Source organism: Canis lupus, unplaced genomic scaffold, assembly GCF_011100685.1.
Source record: "Canis lupus familiaris isolate Mischka breed German Shepherd unplaced genomic scaffold, alternate assembly UU_Cfam_GSD_1.0 chrUn_S2012H2211, whole genome shotgun sequence".
Classification (NCBI taxonomy): Eukaryota; Metazoa; Chordata; class Mammalia; order Carnivora; family Canidae; genus Canis; species Canis lupus.
The window spans coordinates 9,451-26,601 of record NW_023330886.1 but is presented as its reverse complement, the minus strand read 5'-3'; the positions used below and the strand labels follow the sequence as shown (position 1 = coordinate 26,601).

General features: G+C 51.7%; 1 long non-coding RNA gene across 1 annotated transcript; it reads right to left on the bottom strand.

Annotated features, from left to right (window-relative positions):
* Window positions 1-222: 222 nt before the first annotated feature.
* Window positions 223-6,528, bottom strand: LOC119878864. Its single transcript, XR_005387199.1, has 3 exons — window positions 6,378-6,528; window positions 3,735-5,151; window positions 223-408 (listed from the first exon to the last, which is right to left on the bottom strand). It is a non-coding gene; the product is annotated as an uncharacterized LOC119878864 (long non-coding RNA).
* Between the last annotated feature and the right edge of the window lie 10,623 nt (window positions 6,529-17,151).

Here is a 17,151-nt window from a genome sequence, read left to right as displayed (position 1 = left end):
CGCCCCGGGGACGCGTGGCAGCGGCCGAGCCGGGCGGCGCCTGCGGTCACCACCGCGGACAGCTCCCGGAGGGCGGCGGGGGCCAGGGGCGCGGGGTGCGCGCCTGGGGAGGGATGCACCCGAGAAGGCGCGCGGTGGGGACGCAAGCGGGGACGGGAGCGTGGCCAGGCCGGCGTTTGGAGCCCCGCCTCCGCCGCTAACGGTACCAGGAGCTACCTGTGCGGGCCTCCCATGGGCTGGCCCTGTCCCCAGTCCCCCGTGCGCCTGAAGGACCGGAGGCCGAGGGGTCCAGGAGGGCCGTGTCCAACATGCCCACAGCGCTGCGCGGGGGTGAGGCTGCAGTCCAGGCCGCTACGTTCTTCCGCGGGGGTCCTGGAGCGTGGAGGAGGTGGGGTCAACGGAGTTCATCTGCGGGGAGGTCGGAGAGGTCGGGGTGGGCGCAAGGAAGAGGGAGCAGTCTGGGAGCTATTTGCGCTTCTCCAGCACCGCACCCTCAGAGGGTACATCTGTTATACTGCCTGACACAAGTAGGGCCCTGAGTTGATATTTGTAAGATAAATAATGGATGCCCCGAGCACCTCATTAAGACAGCCTTTGCTGAGATGGAATCTGCTGATGCATTAATTAATAGAATTAATGCCTTGTCTAGTTCCCTTAAGACTAAAAAGTCACAGTTTAGTCCAATTCCCAGTGCAGAAGCTCTAGTATTGCTCCTTCCAAAAGAAATTGCCAACTGGTTTAAAATTACATCAGCATTTTGTTGCAAGCACTAAAAAACCTTTTTGTTTTATTGCCAAAGCAATACATGCCTTTTTTTTTTAAAGTCAAGCAGTATAGATATAAATTAAATAAAAAGATAAAAGTGTCCTTCTCATTCTCCCACACCACCCTGCCAACTATCTGGAGTAACCACATTTCTAGACATTTTGCTAAGCGCCTAACCACACACACATACACCATTTACACAAATGCTTCATACTATACATCCCATCCTGCAGGTTGATTCTTGTATTTAGCAATACGTCATGGCTGTTATCCCCTGTCTATAATTCAGATCTATTTTAGTTTCTTTTTTTTAAGATTTTATTTATTTATTTATTCATGAGAGACACACAGAAAGAGAGAAAGAGGCAGAAACACAAGCAGAGGAAGAAGCAGACTCCACGCAGGGAGTCCGACACGGGACTCGATCCCGGGTCCCAGGATCACGCCCCAGGGAGGCAGCACTAAACCGCTGAGCCACCTGGGCTGCCCTATTTTAGTTTTCTTAATAACTGCATAACATTCCACAATAATGATGATTCCACCATTGCTGAACTGTTCCTCTTTGAATGGATGTTTAATTTTTCAATATCTGCTATTTTGAATACTGCTGAGTGGACATCCTTATGCATAGATGCTTGGGCAGGTATTTCTTATAAAGGAAATTCTTAGAAGAGGAATTGCTGTGTCATAGGGTATGCACTTGTGAAGTGTTGACAGAAATTGCCAAACTGGTCTCTAAATATGCTCCACAAATCTAATCTTATATCCATGTCATGGACACCTTCTCCAAAACTGAGAAATATTGGTTGTTTTAAAATTCTATCAGTCTTGCATGGGAGACAATATCTCATTGATTGTAAACCTGGATTCTCCTTATCATCATGAGCTTGAACATCTTTTCTTATGCTTGCTGCCATCGTAATAAGTCTCCTGTGAAGTTGCACCTTCAGTTTGCAGTCACTTCAAAGCATACACCGCAGACCACCCATAGGTCTGTGACAGCAACCCTTTTCTTGGAGAATTCGCTCAGTTTCTGCTATTATTGAGTACCCCAATTCAACCAAAGGAAGCCCTCCTAGGAAATTCAGCATCCATACACCCATAGACAACTTGGGCAAGAGTGAACATCCCATCCATCCATTATCCTGGAGGTTGACAAGTTTGAACATATCTGGGGGTGTTAAACTTGAGGGTTTGGCCAAAACTAAAGAGACCGTGCCAATGAAGAAGGAAGCGACCAATAGGAAAACTACAGAATAAACTGGAAAGATTATTAAATTTCTACCATTTTAAAAGGCACAAGACCCTGACTTTTTTTTTTACCCTGACATTTTTTTTAAAGATTTTATTTATTTATTCATGAGAGACACAGAGAGAGAGAGGCAGAGACACAGGCAGAGGGAGAAGCAGACTCCATGCAGAGAGCCTCATGCGGGACTCGATCTTGGTCTCCAGGATCAGGCCCTGGGCTGAAGGCAAGCGCTAAAACGCTAAAACCGCCAAGCCACCCAGGCTGCCCTGACCCTGACATTTTTAAATATGAGTTCTATTTAACCTTCAAAAGTCAAGGGAATTCCCTTGTTATTGAAATAACTCTGGTCCATTAAAAAAAGAAAAAGAAAAAAAAAAAGAAAACTCCACAATTCACTTTGTAAAAGTCAGCATTACATTAATGCTAATGCCTCATTAGAAGAATGAGACAAAGAAAGTAGCAAGAGGGCAGCCTGTGTGGCTCAGCGGTTTAGCACCGCCTTCAGCCCAGGACCTGATCCTGGAGACCGGAGATTGAGTCCCATGTCAGGCTCCTTGTGTGGAGCCTGCTTCTCCCTCTGCTGCTCTTGTTTTCTCTCTCTCTCTGTCTGTGTTTCTCATAAATAAATAAAAACAAAATCTGAAAGAAGGAAAGAAAGAAAGAAGAAAGAAAAGAAAGAAAGAAAGAAAGAAAGAAAGAAAGAAAGAAGAAAGAAAGAAAGAAAGAAGAAAAGAAAGAAAGAAAGAAAGAAAGAAAGAAAGAAAGAAAGAAAGAAAGAAAGAAAGAAAGAAGAAAGTTTAAAATATTGGCATGTTGGATAAACTCAATGTAGAAGGATAATCAAAAACATGCACTAGTAGGGCAGCCCGGGTGGCTCAGGGGTTTAGCGCCACTTTCGGGCCAGGGCGGGATCCCAGAATCAAGTCCCATGTCAGGTTCACTGCATGGAGCCTGCTTCTCCCTCTGCCTGTGTCTCTGCCTCTCTGTGTGTCTCTCATGAATAAATAAATAAAGTCTTAAAAAAATAATGCACTAGTAACATTTATTATAAAAGCAAGAACAGCTGGGATTATGAAGTCTATCAACAATTTATTTTATCAACAAATAAAGGAGAAAAACTCAAAGTGCTTTTTTCAACAGATACCTAAAAGGCATTTCATACAATTGAATGGCCAATCATTAAAAAAAATTAAAAAAAAAAAAAAAAACTGTGGAAGCCAGGAAGAAAATTACCTAAATATGATAAAGACCACCTTTAAAAGATATCAAAATTCAAATCAGGAAAAGAGATGAGATGAGCATTTTCAATATTACAACTGACAATTTATTTGGCAATTCTACCTAATGAAACAAGTCAAGAAATTTAAATATACACTATATCTACAGAAACAAAAAGGCAAAACACTTTTATTGGGGGATAATATGATCATATACTTGAACACTCAAGGGGCACCTGGGTGGCTCAGTCAGTTAAGCATCTGCCATCGGCTTGGGTCATGATCCCAGGGTCCTGGGATGGAGCCCCACGTTGAGCCCTGCTCAGCGGGGAGCCTGCTTCTCCCTGTCCTGCTCCGGCTCCCCCTGCTTGTGTTCTCTTGCTCTCCTGCTCTCATATAAATAAATAAAATCTCAAAAAAAAAAAAAAAACCCACACACACAATACAAAAAAATTCAAATTTGCAATATTGTACAATGACTAGATATAAGATAAACATACAAAACTCAATGTCCTTTCTCTGACATGTTAGGTTGAGTTCCGTAATAGACTCGGAGACTCCGAAATGTACGTGCAGCAACACATGCGGCGAAGCCAGATACAGAGCTGGGTGCAGGGAGAAGCTGTAACAGAGGCTCAGCTACCAACGTGGGAAGCTCTGAGAGTCAGACGGTTGCTTGGAGATGCCCCAAGCTGAGGCAACATCTATTGTCCCCCATTTTCCAGTCAAGGGGTGCCGCCCTGGAGAGGATGAATTATCCTGGGTGAGGCAGCTTGCTTTGGCAGAAGGCAATTTCTAGAGAGAGTCGTGGCTCTGGGCAGGCAGCAGGCAACACTTCTGGCAGTTAGAGGAGTAAGTAGTAAGTAGCTCTGTCCTGAGGGGCTGTAACCAACACACCCTGGCATCCCCTACAGCCCTCGAGGCCAGATCCACCTGCGGCAGATAGTAAGTTCCCCCAGTTTGGGAACAGCTTCTCTAAAGCTCTGCTCTTTGGGAAGATTTCCTCTCACCTCTGCCTTCAGGGCCGGAACCAGAGGTGGGGCTCTACTTTGTCCCACAGACCTTTCCCCCTCGTAAGTGTTCTCAGGTTAAGTCCAGCAGACTCCTGCTCCTGCGGCTCCGCTGTGACTTTTTGCTGTGACTATTCCTGATGTAGCTGTGCCGTGTCTCTGTTCTGGTGGACGGCTGCTGGGTGGGCATGACTCTATTATGATGCGGTGGGTCAGGGACAATCCCGGTCATGTCGGTCGATTCTGGCTGTGTGGTCACCTAATGTCTCGCAGTTAGGCCCTCCGCCTCCTCCAGAGCCAGCAGCAAGCCGGAGCTGTAGCATAAGTGGATCCAATTCTCCTCTGTAGACGCAGGGCCTTGCTCTGGAACCTTAGTGTCTGCATTGTGACGATCCTATTGGGCTTTATCATAAACTCCACACAGCATCTTTCCCACCATAAATGCCTCTAACACCACAGGCAGAAGCTCGGCCCCTGTGTACGTCCCAAGGGACGCGCGTACCATACTTAGCATTTCTACAGGGTCTTTTCCGGCTCTGTGACCCAATCAAAGACGGCAGCCTTCCCTTCCGTGTCACTCAGGATGCTCACATGTGGAGTCAGCGAGCTTCAGAACCCCAAGAGGCCTCCAAGTATCGCACTCCCTCCTCCTTGGTGATGGCAGGTGCAGGATGCAGTAATCTGTTCTTTCCTTCACAGAGGACGTCCCAGCACGCTATGGACCACTGAACTCCTAAGCAGGTGCCAGTGTGGTGGCCTCCTGAGCCCTGCAGAGCTCACGCGCCTTAACGAGGCCTCCAACATACTTGCCACTTCTTGTTCCTTCAACTCAGATTAGCATGATGTCACTGACACAGTGGGCCGCTGTGACAGTAGGAAGTGTGTCCAGATGGTTCGGTCCTTTGAGCTACATTATGACAGAGGACAAGAGAGTTAGCACAGCCCTGGGGCGAGACTGAGTGAACACTGTCGTTCCTCCCACACAAAAGCAAACCGCTTCTGGTGGGATGGGAATGACATTTGCCAGATCAACGGCTGAATGTCGCGTACTAGAGGGACACATTATTCTGCTCTGCAAAGACAGCAGATCTAGAAAGGAGGCTGTGGTTCAGACTCCTGCTTGCTTGTGTTTGTGGGGGGCCCACTGTCACCCCGTAGAACACATCCGGCTCATGCAGGCGCCAAGATGCTGACTCAGATGGCGATGGTGGGGACCACCCCCTACACCCTCTAGGTCTTCAAAATGATTCTCATCTCTGCCACTCCCTCCAGGATTGGAGATCGGTTTTGTATGGGGGTACTTCCGGAAGCTTTGACTGGCCTTTCCCTCCGTGGAAACAAAGTACAGATTCTTCCAGCCAAGTGTATACATTTCCAACTATTTAAACATTCGAGAACCCAGTAAATGACAACAGGTGACCCATCATGAGCCCAGAGCTCTGTTTATTACCTGGGCACCTAGCATAGCCAGGAGGCCAAGGTGACCCTGTGCCCCCTGGGGATTGATTTTCTTTTTTTTTTTTTTTAAGATTTTATTCATTTATTCATTAGACTCAGACAGAGGCAGAGAGAAAAGCAGGCTCCCTGCAGGGAGCCAGTGTGGGACTCCATCCCAGAACCCCGGATCAGGACCTGAACCAAAGGCAGATGCTCAACAACTGAACCACCCAGATGCCCTGGGGATTGATTTCGACTCAAACCCTGTACCAAACCATCCTTGAAACAAGTGGGCATTTCCCGTTCCCCCGTGAAGGTGCCTGAGCAATGTCTGAGATCCTCTCAGGGAAGGATAGGGAGTCAGCCTCCAAACATGTGCCTCAGCGTGGCTGGCCTTTCGTCCTGAACTTCAGCTGGTCCTTCGGCCAGTGGGTTCTGGGTCTGTAGCCTGGCTCAGGTCTGGAAATGGGACCTTTCCAGCAAGGGATCATGACTCCATGTTTCCAAGGGGCTGCCCTGGGTCTCGTCCACTACTCACTCCCTTGATGCTCTGGAGTGTGGAGTGGACAACAAGCTGTCTGTCTTCTGGGGACACCGGTCTGATCACCCATCTCACGCAGGTGCGTGTTCTTTAGGTCCTGAAGGTCCCTCAGGGCATGCTCGCTCCCCTCCCAGCAGCAGTTGACTATGACTTACCGTGTCATTGGTCCCATTGCCGGCAGGGGAGTCTAGCAGACCCCTTCCCAGAAGTTGTGTTCTCTTGGGGGGCAGGGATCCCTGTGTCACCCTCAAGCAAGATGCTAAGGATTGAACCAAAAGAAGATATGTTGAAGTCCTAACCCCGGGTACCTCAAAATGTGACCTCATTAGGAGATAAGGATAATCTTCACAGAGGTGATCAAGGCAAAATGAGGTTGCGGGGTGGGCCCTAACCAACCATGACTGGTGTCCTTATCAAAAAGAGGGATTGCAGACAGATCCACATGCAAAGAGCACACAGGCGGGGGGTCACCAAAGATGCGGCAAACTCCGGAATTTATGAGATCCTGCGAGAGTCTCTCTCGAAGCCTCAGAAAGAACCAGTCCTGCCCATACCCTAACCGCAGACATGCAGCCTCCAGAAATGGGAGTGAGTAAATGTCTGTTGTTTGAGCTCCCCAGTGTTGGGGGGTTTGTTTGGGCAGCCCCAGGACACTGATCCCCAAGGGAGTACTTGACTTTAACCCAGAATGGGAAGGGGAGGGGGCCACTTCCGTGGGCCCTGGGATTGTGAGGACCTGGGGGCCGTGATTTCTGAGCTTGTGCCCAGGTCAGGCTCCCTGGGAAGCAGTCTGAGCCTGGCCCTTGCAGGGAGGGCTTCTGGGAGGGGCGCTGTGACCAGCAGCTGGGAACAGAAAGTACAAAGTCCAGATGGGGTGAGGGTCAACATGCAATCTCGGGGCTGGCCTCCACTGGCCCTGCATGCCTCGGGCCACCACAGCGTTCTTGTCGTGACCTCATTTTGACTTGATCACCTCTGTGAAGATTATCTTTATCTCCAAATGAGGCCACCACAGCCACATGCTGACCAGTCACAGAAGCAGCTGCCCTGGGACAGGGCCTTGACCTCAGCCAGGAGCCTGGGAAGAGGGCAGTGTTCCATGGATGCTCGGGAATGACTGCTTCCCCTCCAAAGCAGAGCTGCTACAGAATGGAATGCTGGCGGGGTGGACTTGCCAAACTTGAGAACCCTGTATCCTCCTCGGTCAAGAATCAAGGCTGGGGTCTGGACCTGGCTGTTTCTGCCTTCCACTCATTGTGCCAACGAGGCCCTCTGCTGTCACACTTGGCCTTAAATGGAGGTGAGTCGTGTTTCTCTGGCAGCACCTCCCCCCACGCCAGCATCTGATCCCACACTTCCACACTTACCGCCTCCCTCCACCTGTCAAGCTCTCAATATGGGGCAGCAGCAAGTGCATTTCCTTCCCCTGGTGCCCCACCCCAGACATCACAGTGGAGGTGTCCCTGACGTGCCCCGGGCTGTCACCTCTCCACTAGCACCAAGACAGGAGACACTGCCAACCAACCCAGCAGTGGTTGGTCCCGCCAAAATCCTGTGTTAGCATCTGCTTCCTGAGACCGCCCCCAGGTCGAGTTCCTGGGAAACAGATGCCAGGCTTTGATCTCTGTGGGCAGGAGGATTTGGAAGCCAGGGGAAAGATCCTCTTGGGAACAACACCCATGAAGTGACCAAGAGCAACAGGAGGATTTGGAAGCCAGGGGAAAGATCCTCTTGGGAACAAAACCCATGAAGTGACCAAGAGCAACAGGACTAGGCTGAGGGAAAAACTGACCAACAGCTGCCAAACAAAGGGTGGGCTGCTGAGAGAGTGGATGGGTGGAGGATGGGTGGAGGGATGGGGAGATACAGGGATGAAAAAATGAACTGATGCATCAGTAGAGTGGTTTGACAAATGGATCAGAGGGTGGTTGGATTGGTCAGTGGATGATGGATAAATAGATGGATGATGGGTAAATGAATGGATGATGGATGCATGCATGCATGAATGAGTGGATGGATGGGTTCATGGATGGATAGATGGATGGATGGATGGTTGGATGGTTAGATGAATGGCAGGTGGATGGGAGAATGACAGGAAGGATAAAGGGTGAACAAATGTACTGAAAGAGCAGTAGGATGGATGGGTGGATGGATGGATGGTTGATTGGTTAGTTGGATGATTGGATGGATGGATGGATGGATGACTGGATGGATGGATGGATGGATGGATGGATGGATGGATGACTGGATGGATGACTGGATGGATGGATGGATGGATGGATGGATGGATGGATGGATAACAGGTGGATGGGAGAATGGCAGAAAGGATGAAGGATGAATAAATGTATTGAAAAAGCAGTAGGGGGATCCCTGGGTGGCACAGCGGTTTGGCGCCTCCCTTTGGCCCAAGGCGTGATCCTGGAGACCCGGGATCGAATCCCACGTCAGGCTCCCGGTGCATGGAGCCTGCTTCTCCCTCTGCCTGTGTCTCTGCCTCTCTCTCTCTCTCTCTGTGTGTGACTATCATAAAATAAAATTTAAAAAAAAGCAGTAGGGATGGATGAGTGGATGGATGTGTGAATAAGCAGGTGGATGGACATCTGGGTGGAGAGATTAGAGATGAAGAATGAGGAAAAAAATCTTTGCAGCTACACTTTGGTTCTAATGATATTCACAGTCTTTTGAGTTTGCTACTTCCGGGTGTGGACTTCAACACGGCCAGCTCAGAAACGCATTACTTATGGGCCTACTATGAGTGGACCCAGTAACCACACTCTAACCAGATTCAGATGGCTGACCTAGTAAACCAGAGTGTCAATTTACTATACACCCGGACGAGACCGGGTGACCGTCGGCAGGACGAGAACACCAGACACCAATCAGCAATGGGTGTTGGCTGCTGGTCCGGAATCCCACGTGGCAAAGTGTCTTCAGACGGCATCTTGCAGAGCATGGACTCAGATGGGGACTGAGCTCACTGGCATAACACTGAGCTCGGGCTAAAGGAGGTGGTGCCTGCATCTTGCAATAGTATCAATAGTATCCATCTGCCCAGGAGACTGGAAGTGCATGAACCCCAAATGGGGATTTGGGGGGCCCTCTGTCTCCCTCCACCATGCCAGGAAGGGCACAGCCAACAAGGATGCTGGGTCTGCTTCTGTGGCTCTACGGATGCCCTCATGCTAACACTTCACTTCTCTGAGCTTATTCTTTTTCTAGCTTCTTCAGTTAAAAAATCATAATCTGCCTTCAATTTTGATAAATGACTTCCGTCTATCCATTTTTCTCTTGGTAACACTTTTACAGTCCGTTTGCCTCTTGGGTTCCACGGGTGGGTCGAGGGGGGCTCTCCTACCATGACTACAGATTATGTATTTCCCTTTGCTTCACACTCTGCTTGTGTTGATGACCCTCCAGGATTCTTTTTTTTTTTTTCTCTTTTTTTTCTTTTTTTTTTTTTTTATGATAGACATAGAGAGAGAGAGAGAGGCAGAGACACAGGCAGAGGGAGAAGCAGGCTCCATGCCGGGAGTCCGACGCGGGACTCGATCCCGGGACTCCAGGATCGCGCCCTGGGTCAAAGACAGGCGCCAAACCACTGCGCCACCCAGGGATCCCCAACCCTCCAGGATTCTTCATGAGTTGTCCTACTTGCCAAGAGGAAATACTCCCCCTTTCGTCTCTTTTAAAGATTTTGCCTTGAACTTTATTTTGCATGATGTAAACTTTACGAGGACTGCCGACTTTGTGTTGGCATTTTTGTTAGAACTTCTTCGGTGCTTTACGCTTTCACGTCCCGGCTTACTTATTCATGCTTTTCCTAAGTTTTAGTTACAACTTGTTCTTTATTTCTGTTCGATCTGAAAGTCTATCTTTTGACATGTTGGCCTAACCCATTCGCATGTGTTAGTGCCTCTGATAAAATAAAATCTTACTCCATATTTTCTATTTTGTTTGCCTTTCCCCTTTTCCACCTTATTTTAGAGAAAAGGTTTATCTTATTCCATCTTTTGTTTAAGTGGCTTTGAAACACTTATACCTCATTCCAGTCTGCTCTTGGCTGCCCACAGATTCACCAAACAGACTTAAGCTCCAGTTCTGCCGACAGTGTCGAGCATCAGGCAGGTCCCAGTGTGTTGCCCCCACCCGGGATGGTAGCTGCAGGTCGTGAAGCATTTTGCACAATCCGTACATGCACGTTCGCTCCCGTCCCTGTGCCAGGTGAGGTGAGGCGCCCCACCTGCAGCGCTGCGCTAAAGATGACACAAGCAGCCCACAGACGGCACTCAGCAGGTCACGGTGACGACGGCTGTCGCCCTCAGCCCCTGGGCTCCCTGTCTTCCTCCCAGGGAACGTCTTCCAGCGGTTGCTTCAGAGTCGGTGGACCATGGGAGCTAAACATCTTCATTTTCTGTTCACACGTGAATAACAGGTTGTCTGAGGATTTCACCTCTGAACTGGGAAGATCCTGCTGTACTCAGTGTCACCCCCAACACTGAGAAGAACCGGCATCAGTGTGGCCCCTGGCCCCTTGCCACCCATTCAGTGTCGGAAGCCGTTGGGATTTCCTCCATATCGGGGATGATCCACGTTGTACTCTGATGGGTCAGGGAGCAAGTGTGGCGTTTGCTTGTTTGTATTTATCCTGCTTGGCACCTGGCAGGGCCGACGCCTGCGTTTTGCCCTGAAAAAGCCCATAAAGCTGCTTGGACTGTGGCCCCCACGTCCCTCTACAGTGTCCTCCCGGAATCCCAGCACACAGGTACAGGGACGCTGGCTCTGTCCTCACACCTCGGCCGTCCCTGCGTGCCGCTCCCAGCTCATTCCTTCCCCACACCGTGGCCATCGTCCATGAGCCCCTCTGTGGAGACATATTTGACCTGTTCCTCATGGTTGCTGGGGTTTTTTAATTTGTAGACCTCTCCTTGTGTCTCTGAAATGCCTGGCTGTCTCACTCCTGTCACGGGTGCCAGTCACCCCCTAGCGTCCTTCCTGCAGGATCTTTCGGTTCTGATTGGCTTTCTCTCCTCGCAGCCTCACATCTCTCACCCTGCAGACTTTCCTGGAAACTGGGTGATGCCTCCTGGCTTTGACCCCAACTTTGCGGTGGTGCTTCCCCGGGGAGGGCACCTGCTGTATTTGTTTGCCACAAGCTATGGTCCCTGATCAAACTTCCGTCAGCCTCCTCCTCAGCCAGCTGAGTCCAGGGTTTTGTTTTTTTTTTTTTAAGATTTTACGTATTGATTCATGAGAGACACACAGAGACAGAGACAAAGACACAGGCAGAAGGAGAAACAGGCTCCCTGTGGGGAGCCCGATGCAAGACTTGATCCCAGGACCCCAGGATCACACCCTGAGCCAAAGGCAGATGCTCAAGTGCTAAGCCACCGAGGCCTCCCTAGTCTAGTTTTAGCCAAGAATCCTGCTAAGCCAGTTTCTCAAGAACCCCCCACCTTTCATGGCCAGTCAGGGCCCTTTCTCCTGTTAATGCTCCCCTCATCTGCTGTCCGCTGCCCACTGGCTACGGTGCCCGCCTGTCACTGTCTGACCCTACCCGGGGTCAAGCCCGCTCTCCCCTCTACTGCAATAGTCTTCAATAAAGTCTGCCTTGCCATTTTTAATAGCGTCCAGGGCAAAGTATTTTTCTTTAACAAGAGGAAGGCTAACGCTTAGGCTAAGACTCAGCTTCACTGTGTCTTTCCTCAGCAAGAGCAGGGCGGGCAGGCCAGGCCTGGGTGGCGTTCCTTGCCACAGGCTGGGTGTGGGGGCTCTGCACCCCCCGGGCTGCCAGATGCCAGCACATGCCCTGCCTCTTTGAACTAAGCCCCCACCGTTGATGCTCCCGGTTCAGGCGGATCCAGCCTCCCTGCTGGGAACAGGGGCCCCCATCACTGTGCAGGTGAGACAGCTCACTTACATACGTGCACTGATTTAAGAAGTCAAGAAAATAAGGACTCCTGGGCGGCTGCTCAGCAGTTGAGCATCTGCCTTCAGCTCAGGTCAAGATCCTGGGGTTGTGGGATCGAGTCCCACATCAGGCTCCCCGCAGGGAGCCTGCTTCTCCTCTGCCTGTGCCTCTCCCTCTCTCTGTGTCTCTCATGAATAAATAAATAAAATCTTTTCTAAAAAAAAGAAGTCAAGAAAACAGTTTGCACAGGTGTGGAAGCTCGAGTACAGTCAGAAGGAGTAGGTGCTCACCAGGGAAGGACAGGCCGGTGGTACATCTGCCCAGATATCTGCACCCCGAGTGCCCCACAGGCCAGGGAGGGCTCTCCCCCCTGAGCTGGGGGCCAGATGACCCCCGCTCCCTATCCCTGTCGGCCCCCACAGGAGGGATGTGGGAGCAGTCTCCAACTGGGGAACATCTGGCTCTGGGTGGGAGTGAGGGGGCGAGTAAAGGGATGAGGGCAGGGGATGCAAGTGTGGAGAACTTCTGCTTTCATTCGGCACTTCCTTTTTAAAATGAAAAACTTTATTATCTCAGGAAACCAATAGAAGGACCAAAAATAAAACAGCACCATGCCCTACTATTAGAAGGCCAGTTGCAAGGCATCAAATTTGTGCACACAGGCAAAGAAATTGTCCTGAAAAAAGTGCAAATTGCTACTTCGCTGCATGTAAATGAACCGCTAATTGCTTTTTGCAAACAATATTTATGCAAATGGCCCCACATTCTGCAAAGCTGCACAGATTATGCGTTCACATTTACATTTGTCACCACCCTCCTTTTATCTGAAGAACCGCGGGCGAGGGGCCCCCCCACAGCACTCGCTGCTCAGACTTTCTTCCTCTATGTCCCTGCGAGCCCCCGCCCCGCGGCGCCCTAGGAAGACAGCCAAGTGTCCCCGAGGCCGAGGCTGAGGCCAAGGCTGCCTTCCGCTCCCAAAAGCCCTGTTCTCAAATCCCTTGGGTCCCGGATGCACGTATAGGCCCAGCCACCCTCCCTGCCTCAGAGCTGACAACAGCGCCTCCATCAGCAAGCTCAGTAGCAGCCTGCCAACCCGGGGAGGGTCTGCGTGCCTCGAGCCTCCATCCTGGAAAGACTTTCTGAGCATCAATAAGAGAAGGGCCTGCAGCCAGGGCAGGAAAATTCACTAGCAAGATGAATAATCCCAGAAAATAAAATGGACTGATTGTTCGGCACGTGAGAAAGGCCTTAAGATCACTCACAGTAGGGCAGCCCGGGTGGCTCAGCAGTTTGGCACCTGCCTTCAGCCCAGTGCATGATCCTGGAGACCCGGGATCGAGTCCCACATCAGGCTCTCTGTATGGGGCCTGCTTCTCCGTCTGCCTGTGTCTCTGCCTCTCTCTCTCCCTGTGCCTCTCATGAATAAATAAATAAAATTAAAAAAAAAAAAAAGAATCACTCAGAGTTGCACAGATTTCTGGGCACCAGAGAGAACGGAAGCCGCCTGGGCCCGCCTGCCCCTGCCGCCCGGCCACCAGAATCCACGCAGAACAAGAAGGAGAACAAACAAAACCGCGCAAAAGCCACTCCCGGGCGCGATCAGACCCCAAGGAACGCCGGGCTTCAACACCACTGCACGTGAGGAAGGAACAGACGAAAGGGAGGACATCCCAGCGGGCGGCTGCTCACACGCTTTGCAGAGAGTAAGGGCAGCCCAGGAATAATCACTGATTTCGGGGACGAGGGAAGATGAGGGCGCGGGGTGGGCGCGGGGTGGGCACGCAGGGCTGCAGCCCAGGGCACAAGCGCTGGCCGCGCGTCCCGGGCCCTCAGTGCACCAACCCTGCATGCGGGTCCCGGGCAACCTAGCTCGGAGTCTCTGAAGGGCAAAGCTTCGAAGCCCCGTGGAGCAGGAAAGAAGGCGGGTGTGCCCTCAGGGACTAGGTGGCGGGGGCAAGAGTGGTAAAAGGGGGAAGTTTCAGGTCCCATTAAAAAAGAGGGAACCACAGATTCGGAGGACGCACGGTCCCTCCCACTCCCACCAGAAAGTAGAGCCACTTGAGGAAAGCAGCCTTGGCGACCCCATCGAGAGGGGCCTGTAAACCGCCCGAAGCCACAGCATCGTCGGAAAGAAGTTACGTCTCTTCTAAGCCACCACCGAAACCAGCATGTGAGGGGCGCCCGGGCGGCTCAGCGGTGGAGCATCTGCCTTCGGCCCAGGGTGTGACCCCGGGGTCCTGGGATCGAGTCCTGCGTCGGGCTCCCTACATGCAGCCTGCCTCTCCCTCTGCCTGCGTCTCTGCCTCTCTCTGTGTCTCTCATGAATAAATAAATAAAATCTTTTAAAAAAGAAAAAACAGCATGTGAAAACCGACACACCTGATAAGGGGCACGTTGGCCACGCCAGCAACAGCAGCGACCAACACGAGACCGTGAGCCCCTGCTCCAAACCGAATTCAGATCCTCCCAGAGGGCGGCTGTGGCCGGAGGACCCTCCACACAGGACGGGGAGGAGGGGTCTGTCTGCAATGCACCCAGGTTTCAAGAGACCCAAGAAGGCACAGACTTAATGTTTCAAAGGGGGAGGGGGCCGGGGGGCGCCTGGGCTGAGGGGGGCCACCGTCAGGGGCGCGTCTGACTCTCAGGGTTGGGGGACCAAGCCTCCTAGGTCTCGGCTTCGGACTCTCCGTCCCTCTCCCTCTGCTCTCCCCACCTTGCTCTCATGCGTGCTCTCTCTAAAATAAATGCGCAAGTGGCCTTAGAAGAAAGTTGGGGAGCACCCAAGAGAATGAAAAAAGAGACAATGAGGGCAATAAAAAGAGTCAGAGAGAGGGGAGGGGGCGGGGGAGAAGGAGCACGCCCCACGGATGACGTGCTCAAGTCCGTATCCCCGAGGACATCCGGGGTCGGTACCCTGAAATGACCAACCTGAGACATCACATCCCCCAAGGAAGCTCAGATGTTTCCAAGATAAAGCAAACACAAAGTAGGAGCAGAGGAACCGGCCCCACGTCTCGAAAATAACAGCAAAGCAACGGTGCGGCAACAGCCCCAGAACGTCAGCGAGAGGAAGTCGGGATGGAGCGTCTGCTATTTCGGGAGAGGAAGTGTGTGTGTTCCTGCGACACTGTGGCTTTCTGAGCAGCAGTCCCTGGAAGCCCGAGGAGGGGCCTGGAAGCGAGCAGCCTGGGAGTCCGAGACCGTGAAGACCCAGGACAGGGGATCCCACACCCGGCCCCTGTGCCGTGGGAGGAGAGAAGGCCCAGGCCCCTGCCCCACATCCCAGAGGGCTGAGCGCAGGGGGGCCCCGTCCTCTCCCGCGGAGAATGTGTTTGCCCGGGAAGGATCCCCCTGGCCAGGTCTGGACAGCAGATCCTATATGAGCCCTGAGACCCCTCCAGGGATGCGGAGCTCCCGTTTCACGGGGCTTTCCCCCCACGATGCCCACGTGGACATGGGTCATAGGGACCAACGCGGAGGCCTTCCGTGGGTGAGTCACGGCGGGTCCTCCTCCAACCCGGACCCCCTGTGCTTGCTCTCAGGATGAGGGAAACAAGCAGAGACACAGAATGGACTGGTGTCCACGGTGTCCTCCAAGTGCCCAGAGAACACGACCACGCACACAGGAGCTCGGGGAGTCCCGAACCACGAGCCCTTCCTGAGGGATCCACCAGAAGGTCAACTTCCTGTGATGGGGCAGCGACGGCAGGCTGAGGACACGGCTCGGGGCCCCCACCCCGCAGGGGCTCCTGCCCGCCCTGAGGCTAGGGGAATGGTCCAGACCACAGCAGGACAGGAGCCCCCCTCGGGGCCCCAGGGTCTTAGGGGTTTACAAGGAAAAACAGTACTATCTAGAGTCGGACTTCGGGAAGGAAGCTCCCAACTGTCTACCGTGAATCCCTTGCTAGCAGGGGGAGAAAACACCTTAGCTGGGCGGTGGCCAGGCCCCCGGGGTCCGGAGAGTCCTGGTTAGGGAACCAAACTCCGCTTGGCCACCTCCCACTGTCCTGACCTCTCCCAACAACCAGGTACATAGCCCCCCACCCCCACAGGCTCCGGGCAGCAGCTCTTCCCGCCCACGGTCCCGTGCTCGGGTTTTAATAAAACACCATTTTGCACCAAGGACACATCTCAGGAATTCAGCTCGGACCTCGCCCACCACTAACCACCTCACCCACGTTCTTCCTAAAACAACGTCACATCCATCTGAAAATTTGACAGGGAAAGATTTTGCAAAAGGATGAATGTGGGGAGGAGGCCGGAAAGTAACCTACTCCTGTCTGGGCTGGGACACAGCGGGAACGGGGCGCTTGAGGGAGGGAAAGGCAGTCGGCGGGTGTCAGTTACCATTAAAAATCAGCAACCCAAGGGTACAGTGTCAAATGAAAAAATAGGGGGATAAAAAAACAAAACAGAAATAGGAGCATTTAAAAAGTACAGGAACAGAGAAAATCATAAGAATAAAAATACAGGGATCCCTGGGTGGCTCAGCGGTTTGGTGCCTGCCTTCAGCCCAGGCCGTGATCCTGGAGTCCTGGGATCGAGTCCCGCATCGGGCTCCCGGCGTGGAGCCTGCTTCTCCCTCTGCCTGTGTCTCTGCTTCTCTCTGTGTGTCTCTCATGAATAAATAAATAAAATCTTTAAAAAAAAAAGAATACAAATATTTTAAGAAAAACAACAAAAACAAAAGAGCAAAGAACACATATCACACAGCAAATGTTACCGCATGCATATAATTATCAAGTATCATACCAAACATATAAGTCATATATTTTTTTAAGATTTTATTTATTTATTCTTGAGAGACAGAGACAGAGAGAGAGAGACAGAGAGAGAGGCAGAGACACAGGCAGAGGGAGAAGCAGGCTCCACGCAGGGAGCCCGACGTGGGACTTGATCCCGGGACCCGAGGATCACGCTAAACCGCTGAGCCACCCGGGCTGCCCATAAGTCATATTGTAAATGTTAATGGGAAGCGCCTGGGTGGCTCTGTCAGTTGAGTGTCTGCCTGCGGCTCAGGT